Here is an 8298-nt window from a genome sequence, read left to right on the forward strand (position 1 = left end):
AACAAGTTAATGTAATGAAGTGATGTAACAGACAGTCACAGAGGAAAATATCAAGTAAGTAAGATCTAACAGGGCGTTGATGAGAAACAAAGGAATCTAATATGCATATTTAGAAAAGTCAGTCCAATTGCTCCTATAATCACTGCATATTTTACTGAGTGTTTACAACTCGTGGACAGACTGGCAACGAAAGAGAACAGGTTGCCTGTCTCATATGTTTTGCAAATGAGCCTGTACAGTATTGATGTAGCTAGACTTTGGAAGTATTCTTCACAAAGTAAACACGGCCCCGAACACAACTGTCTCCTAGGGGACTTGCAGCATGTGCAACAGTATCAGTGAGGGGGTTAGGGGATGCCAAGTGAACAGAGTTTGTAGCTACAGCCACTTGGTGTTCAAATGGGAAATACCTTGTGTTATGCACCAGGCATTTTACCCTTTTACAGGCAGATTTCCCCCCTAAACCATTCATTGATCATGAAAATTAAGCCCAAGCATATTTATTTGCTAGCCAGACTCTACCACTCAATTCGACTCAACATTTGTTTTCCTGGTTGTCACTGTGTCTCCAGGGAGCCATGAGCCACCTGTTCTGTTTCCGGGCGGAAAATGATTGTGGGGAAGTGGGAAGGTAGGATCTAGTATTTTGGGGGGATTTTTTTTTTTGCCTTTAGAATAGCAGCAACAGTCTGGTGGCACATTAGCCTGCAGCTTCAACTCTCAGTGCACTGTGAACAAGGCAAAAAATTTCCAGCCACTCATGATTGATGATTCTCTCTTACCAGAAAACTCTCCGAGGTGTTTTCTCGAAAAGTAAACTTAGTTTTTCTTGATTGAATTTTCTCTTATGCATTTTCCCTTTCTTAAAAACACTTTCCCTAATTTCTATTTTAAGTATATCCTTTTGTATAGAGCACATTATGCTATTTTTTTTTAACAATAATGGAATCACATTGTCATTTCACTAGAAAATCAGAAAAGTGGCATATAATTTTTACTCATTAACCAGTCATTTATCTATTCAGATACTTACAACATGTGTTTTTGGCCTAAACTGTCATGGTCCCCAGGATCTGTAGGATGTGTTGTGTTTTTGCTGCCTTCACCTCTCTCTCGACAGGGCGGAGCTGGACCAAGGTCCCCGAGTCTGACCTCGCCTATAAAGTTCACCTGTTGCTCATCCGCATTAATCACCCACTGGCTTCTCATCGTGAGTAACTTTTTCCTCACTACTTAAGACCGCAGGAGGGTCTGCTTCTTTTCTGGATTGGATTGTTGTGCTAACTAGTGTCAGTGTTGCCCTGGCTTCTCGAGTAATTTTTTGTGATTTCATAATGTTCTCTCTCAACGACCTTCTCTTCTCCGTGTACAGACTTCCTGGACCGACAGCCTACCTTCCCTGGCCTTTGGACCCCGAGTGGATTGGATTGGAGGTGTTTGTGAGTCACGGATGGTGTGAAGAGGATTGTGAGCGTGTGCCTGCCCTGGACCTTTTCCCTTCCTCCCTTGGATTCCCTGGAGCCCATCTTCCCCTTATTCACTGGGCATATGTATATATTCCACCTGGTGTGCCACTGTAAATCAATCTTTTCACTTCTCACTAGTTTTGGAGTCCTGCAATTGAGCCCTGCACCAAACAGACCTTGACATAAAGGGCTCATATGGTAGATCCCTCCCTATGAACAGTTTGGTACAGTACATAACATTATACATATCAGTTAGGAGGTAGCAATAAAAGCCTTCTGGTTTCCATTTGTAGTTCTTTTGTGAGAAATTAAATTAAATTCTATTAGCCAATCACGTCTAAGGAGGCTTTGCTGTTGCCTCGGCATAAACTGTCCATGTGGAGAGCAAAAGAAGGATTGTGATCTCAAAACTAGGGGTTACCATCTAATTTACACTTTGAAACAGTAGTTGGCACATGGAATGAGAAGATATCCATTATCCGCACCAGCCAATGTGTTCCCTGATTGCTTTTGGACTGGAGAAAAATGTAAAAGCACCTTAACACATATGCAAAACATATTAAACCAGATATTGTATTAGAAATGGCAAGTAGTGAAAATTTTACCAAACAGCATGGTTCACTCTCTATAGATTATACTTGTATAGCAGAAGCTCATCATTCAAGTGCATTTGTTTGTTTAGACAGAAGAATATGGGTGTGTACATACACACTTGCATCATTCTAAGGATTTGTAAATGTAAAGCATAACAAAAAAATTGGGGAAGAGGCTTTAACTTACTGGATCTTCATTACTGTTGCTGGTATTCCTCAGTTTCCATAAATTTCTCTGTTGAAAGGTGAATATATGTGATTTAACAGTTACGTCAACATGCAATGCATTTTTGCTAGTTAAACAGTGCTTAAGCATTTTGTTAAGAACTGGTTAAGTTTAAAGCTTAAAGGACATATGGAGCACCGCACCTCACCGAAATATCTCATCAGCCACTCAATAGATTGTGATTATTATGTTTATGATTCCCAGTGCTTTTTATCTAGCATCAGCATGAGGCTAACATTTATTCTGTTTGAAATGCTTTCAAAATACATGTGGGTAGTTTTCCATGAAATCTAGCACAGACAATCGTATTTCCCTTGGGATAAATTGTAATAACTTTATTGATCCTTGGGCCTGGCATGTGCGTCAACAGGCCCAAGTTTTGATTTGTTTAATACAGTTATTTATGGACAAACTTGCAAAACTTATATTCCCATCCGCCTTAACTGTTTTCAGTGCTAATAATCAAATGGGAACATGCTGTGTCTTGCTTACCTGCACACCTATGATCCATTTTCCAATAAAGCCACACTACAGTACTTATATCCCTGGCTCTACTGTCAATTTCCTGTTCGATCATTCAGTCTGTCGATGCAGAAGTGGCATGTGGGCCAACGCTTGGTCTTGTAGCTTCAGGTCCACTGCCACTGCCTCTTCTTGTTTGCTGTCTTTATATCTTGCTCTGCTCTCTTGTCAGCCAGTGGTTCAATTTCTCTCAGTCTTGAGTGTCCCTCTCAGGTCAGTCAAGTCAACTCGGTTCATTCTGCCATCATCTGTCAGCCTGCCATTCCCCAGTTACGCCGACTCAGCTGCTGACATCTTCAGTGAGAAATTCCAGTCTGTCTATCATTTAGCTCTTGATATCAGAAAAACATCACTGAAATTATTATCTGCCTGATCTGTTAAAAATTAATTACACCTTGTATTGTCACTGTGTTTACATCAGCAGGCTATTAATTTTAGCTTAAGCGTTCGACTTTACCAAACACTTATTTTATTGGATGTAGGTTTTGTATGTGTGATTTATGTCTGAAAGACTTATTAAATTAAATGTTGTGATTTCATGTAGAATACTTAAAACAATGTCCATGCCCAAAATGCTAACTTTAAGTTATCTGCTTACATGTACATCTTCTATGAAATTTTGTTACATAATAACAATGTAAAAATGTTAAATTTAATGGAATCTGGTCAAAAAAAATTGTTAATGATTTATTATTTGAATGAATAAACCTTTCATTCTATATGTTTCAGCAACATTTCACTCAAAATTACTGCTTCATCTTTATGAGGGCAAAGAATAACTTTTTGAGTTAACAGCAATCCCCAAGTTCGGCAAACCTAATTTATCCTCGAGCCATCTTGTGTCAGATGGACACAAGAACTTTATTAGACTGACAAGATCTAGATGACTTTCACCAACACATTAATCAAATATTCTTAGCGAAACTGGATCAGCCGTTTATATGTAACTACAATTTCACTTCACAAGGTTACTATTTCACCCAGTCTATATATTCAGCAACCATTTTCATTTTATCCATCATCATCTATACTTTTATCTTGCTAAAGAAAGCAACATATATTGTATCTGATCTTATCTGTTCCTAGGACTGCACTCTTCTGGACAGAGATCTCGGGTGTCAGCCACTCGCCCAGTTAGGGGGTTACTGTCCCGAGTATTCTGATTACCACAAGGACCACTGTAGCCTTGATCTTCTCTAGCTCCTCTCTCAGCTGTAGGGATTTCTCAAACTTCTCGTGCTCCTTCTTCCTGATGTTTCTATCACTTGGTATCACTATGGCCATCTTCCTCTGCTTGTTCACCACTACTATGTCCGGTTGATTAGCCATGAACGTTTTGTCTTTATCTGGAAATCTAACAGGATCTTATCTTGGTTATTCTCAACCATGTGTGGGGGCATATCCTATTTTCAACTTGAAACTTCCAGGCCATACCTGGTACAGATGTTCCTGTATACTATGCCAGCCACCTGGTCATGGGATTTTATGTATTCCCTGCCTCAAATAGCTTACCTGCCTCTTGGTAAGCTATTTCAACCTTTATTTTTTAAGTTTTGGAGTAATTACTTGTTTAAATGATTTATGTGTTTATTTTGGCTCTCTGTTTCTTCTACCAATATTGCTCAGCTTTAATAACTTTTCTACTTAAACTTGTCCCTTCAATTCTTGAAATAAATTGTAATTTCTTACTACTCCAGCTAATCTATCCATATACCACATGGCAAATGCAATACTAGCCCCTGGGGTACTTGCTCCTGCAGTTAGACATCCTTATTTAGAAGAATTGAAAGTATAAGACCAAGACAATAGAAACCAAGTTTGCACCTTCCATGTGCAGTAAGGACACAAAAAAGAACAAACACATTTGCGTTTTCAAGATGCAAATAGTAGAAAAACTGAGAAGAGCAATTCCAGTGCACTTTGTCTGGTGTCGACCTGTTGCCCTTCCAAGTCACTTAAAGCCAGTGTTCTACCTTTTGTTCCTCTGGAAAATTGAAGTGCACACTGTCCACGGTGAAAGTTTCCCTTTTTACATCTATGCAACCTCTACCAAGCCATAAAATGTTTGCATGTCCACTGAAGACCTGACAAAAGGGTGAAATCTTTCCTCTAGCACGTCTGAAACTATTTCACATCACTCACTTCTTCTGTACACTTCTGCTAATGTCATACTTGATTGCACTACTTTTCAATAAATGAGGCCTCTGGTTGAGTCTTTCCTGCAGCTGTAAAAGGCTCTGTAAGGATACAGGACAGAAAGAGGACTTTCAAGCAACACCCACAGAAGAACAAGAAGATTTAAAAGAAGTGTTAAAGTTGATACATTTATTTATTTTTTCCCCTGCCACACATTCCAGTTGTTTGGGAGCAGGGACAGGTCTGAGGGGGCAGCTTCGCTTTCGAGCATGAATTGGTGCTGTAGTCACCTTCAAAAGAGTAGCAAGAAGCAGGAAGAGATATGGAGGGGAAATCTAAGTCAAATAAATGGGGGCAGCAAGCAAAGAAACTACAGGGAAATTTGGTGATGAAAAGAGGAAATGACAGAGAGAAAGAGAGAGAGTTGAAGAAAAGGAGAGCAGAGCAGAGAAAAGAGCAAGGCCTTCTGTAATGAGCCCTGGTTAAGAAACAGCACTATACCGTCTGTCGGGTTTCATTTCGTATCGGTGCCTCCATGCATTTTCTCTTCCAGTCGCCTTGCTGTAATCACGCTGTCTTGTAGAACTTCTAGAAAAAAAAGGAGAAAAAAAAAAGCAAACACAAGAAATGTTTTCAGCTCCTATAGTCTGTGGCTCTTTTCACTTCCCATTTCAGACTTTCGGACTAGAAATGCGCACAGCGTTCTGACGTTTCCATTCATGGACTTGCTCTGTTGTCGCTCCTCGATCAGACGCTTTGACTCTACAAGGCGACGCAGCTCGCAACAGTACACAACGCTGCCTGTGCGTGTCCTTGATCCAGATGAAAATAAGCTTTGCCTCACTGTACGCACTGTGCGAGGTGAGTTTGTTCTTCTTGTCAGAGTGGTCTCTGGATAGTTCCCCTTCAAAATCACGGCGCTGTGTCTTTGACAAGGCGAGAATAATTGTAGATGATAATTTGAATATGAATAGGGACGTGGAAGATTGCTCTCTCTCTTACGGAGAACGGAGTGTCTTCAGTCTAAGAAAGTTGTTCCTACCAACCTCCCCTCCCCTGAAAAAAGTTTTGACAGCATGAGCTGGGACATTCTCTAAAACAGCCACAATGATGTTATTCCCTAAAGAGAGCAGCAGACCAGAAATACCACAGATCTCTTAAGTTGCTGATGGCGAGAAAACTCCGATTTCTGACGGCTCTTCTAATTGAGTGGATGAAAGCTGATGTGTTAAGAGCATAGTGACTTTGCTATGTCTCTGTGCAGTCGCTCTGAGTTGTTCCAAAGCAGAGTGGAGAAAAAAAAGTGGACTAATTGACATGTTTGAAAGATACAACGTGTCTTCACAGGCATCGAACGAAATTAAAACTTTAATCTGAGCTCCCCCAATTACATGAACGCTATCCGAGGTGTGTTGTTTTAAAAGCAGCTCACACTTTAATCATTTATATGACATAATGAGCATGTCGGTGGCGTGTTGCTCTTTGAAATTACGTTTTTCAAGAGAAGCCATGCAGTTTACGTTCACATTTCTTGAAGGGTCAGATGGCTTGCATAACCTCAGTGTTAACTTGATTCATGCATTCTCTTTCCTTTTATCACTGAGCTGTCTGTACTGACACAGACAAAACGTAACTCCCCGTGGACCAATTATTTTAGTTTTCTCATTGGCAGCGTGGCTTCACTATTAGTGTGGGCTTATGGATATGTAGCTAAAGCACTATATGATGTCCTGTGTTTATGCGTGGGAGAGTACACGTGTTTGTGTGTGTGTGCGTGTTCCACAACTGACAAGATGACCCGTCAGTGTGCTTTCTATTATGAATCTTATTCAGAGTCCTCACAATGAGAGCCGTGTCTCCAGAGGGAGCCTGTTCAGAGAAGCCAAATAAATAAGATTGTGCTTAAAAAAGAAGAAGGGTGGGAAAAAAGAGAAAATCTGTCAAAAAAGCACGCCCAAGCCTAATGAAATTGGCGACATAACACAGAAAGCACCTCGTGGCGATCTCATGCTGGTGTAATGATTCTGCGCCCCGGACTGTACGAAATCCAGGCAATTTCAGCCAGGTGTTTACTCCAACTGGGTAGACAGCGCCTACAGCTGTCTACACAACAGCACGTTTCATTTAGATTGGTGAGCTCTATCAAAGCCTGTTTGAAACATTCCAAGCGTGAGTGTTTTCATGTAAGCTTCACACAGACAGCTGTTTTTTTTTTAATTGAAAATACTATAGCTTCAAAGGGTTTAGGTTTCACAAAGCTCCCCAATCCATGCCTTTGCAATCACTTTGGAAAATTAAAATTTCAACGACTTGAAAATGGATGAAAATCCTGTAGGAAATGAACCAGAAGATGCATAAAAATACTCATAACTAAGTGGTGTGGGGTGGTGCGTGTGTATGTGTGGTGTCCATGATGTCTTATAGTATCAACAAAAGTGCTGCGAGAGATATAATTTCGGTTTAATTCTGAACCTGCTCTTCTGCCCAAAGAGATAAAAAAATGAGGTGTATGACGAATGACAAGTGGCTGTTTTTTTCCCTTTACCATCTTCATTCAAGCAATAAACTAGGATGCAGCGCTCATTCCAGTTAGCTATCCAAGTTTGCTAGCATTAGCTAGCATTAGCTAGCTAATCTAATTTAGTTTCCACCTTCTCGTCAAAATATGGACTTGTGGCTCCAAAAGGGTTCAAAACTGTGTATACATCGATTTTTGTATATACATAACCTATGGTATCTAACAGAAAGTGGTCCTAAAAACAATTTTTATAAAACAGAGGAAATGTAGCTAGCTTAGCTTCCCAGATAAATCTACAAATGCCAAATGCAGGATGGCCCACGATGATGAGAATTTGTTTTTTGCAAGTGTCTTGGATTATAACAATGACTAAGTAAAAATGATATTTTTTACATAATGGAAGCACAGCAGTTCATCCAGCACGCAGGCTCACATTTTGTGATGGTGTCTGATGTTTTCCAAAATACTGTCAGAATTTCTTTTGTGCTGCAGTCATGCCTCTTTGACTGGTGAAAGCATGTTGGAACTATGCTTCCACTACATATGCAGTTTCTGTTAGATCTGTTAAATGTTCCCTATCTTTATGGAAAACCCTGTATAACGACTTAGACCCCAGTTACACAGGCCTAGAGACCATTTGGCAATTATGACCAGTGGCTGCCAAATGGTCTCTAGGCCAGTGGTTGCTAGAGGTTGCTGGCTGCTGACAGATGAAATTCATTTCAAAGATACTGCACTAAAAACCTCTTTGTAGTTGCTCTGATTGCTAGCATGAGAACATGCTAGAGATTCACCGTGTCTTGCCAAGCAACATTGAAACTGTAAAGAGTGTGATGC

General features: G+C 40.2%; 1 long non-coding RNA gene across 1 annotated transcript; it reads right to left on the bottom strand.

The window, feature by feature from the left end:
* Positions 1 to 5147: 5147 nt before the first annotated feature.
* LOC120436247 lies at positions 5148 to 5753 on the bottom strand. The gene is made up of 3 exons (XR_005610273.1): positions 5642 to 5753; positions 5445 to 5531; positions 5148 to 5233 (listed from the first exon to the last, which is right to left on the bottom strand). It is a non-coding gene; the product is annotated as an uncharacterized LOC120436247 (long non-coding RNA).
* Between the last annotated feature and the right edge of the window lie 2545 nt (positions 5754 to 8298).

This window comes from Oreochromis aureus, linkage group 23 (genome assembly GCF_013358895.1).
Source record: "Oreochromis aureus strain Israel breed Guangdong linkage group 23, ZZ_aureus, whole genome shotgun sequence".
NCBI lineage: Eukaryota > Metazoa > Chordata > Actinopteri > Cichliformes > Cichlidae > Oreochromis > Oreochromis aureus.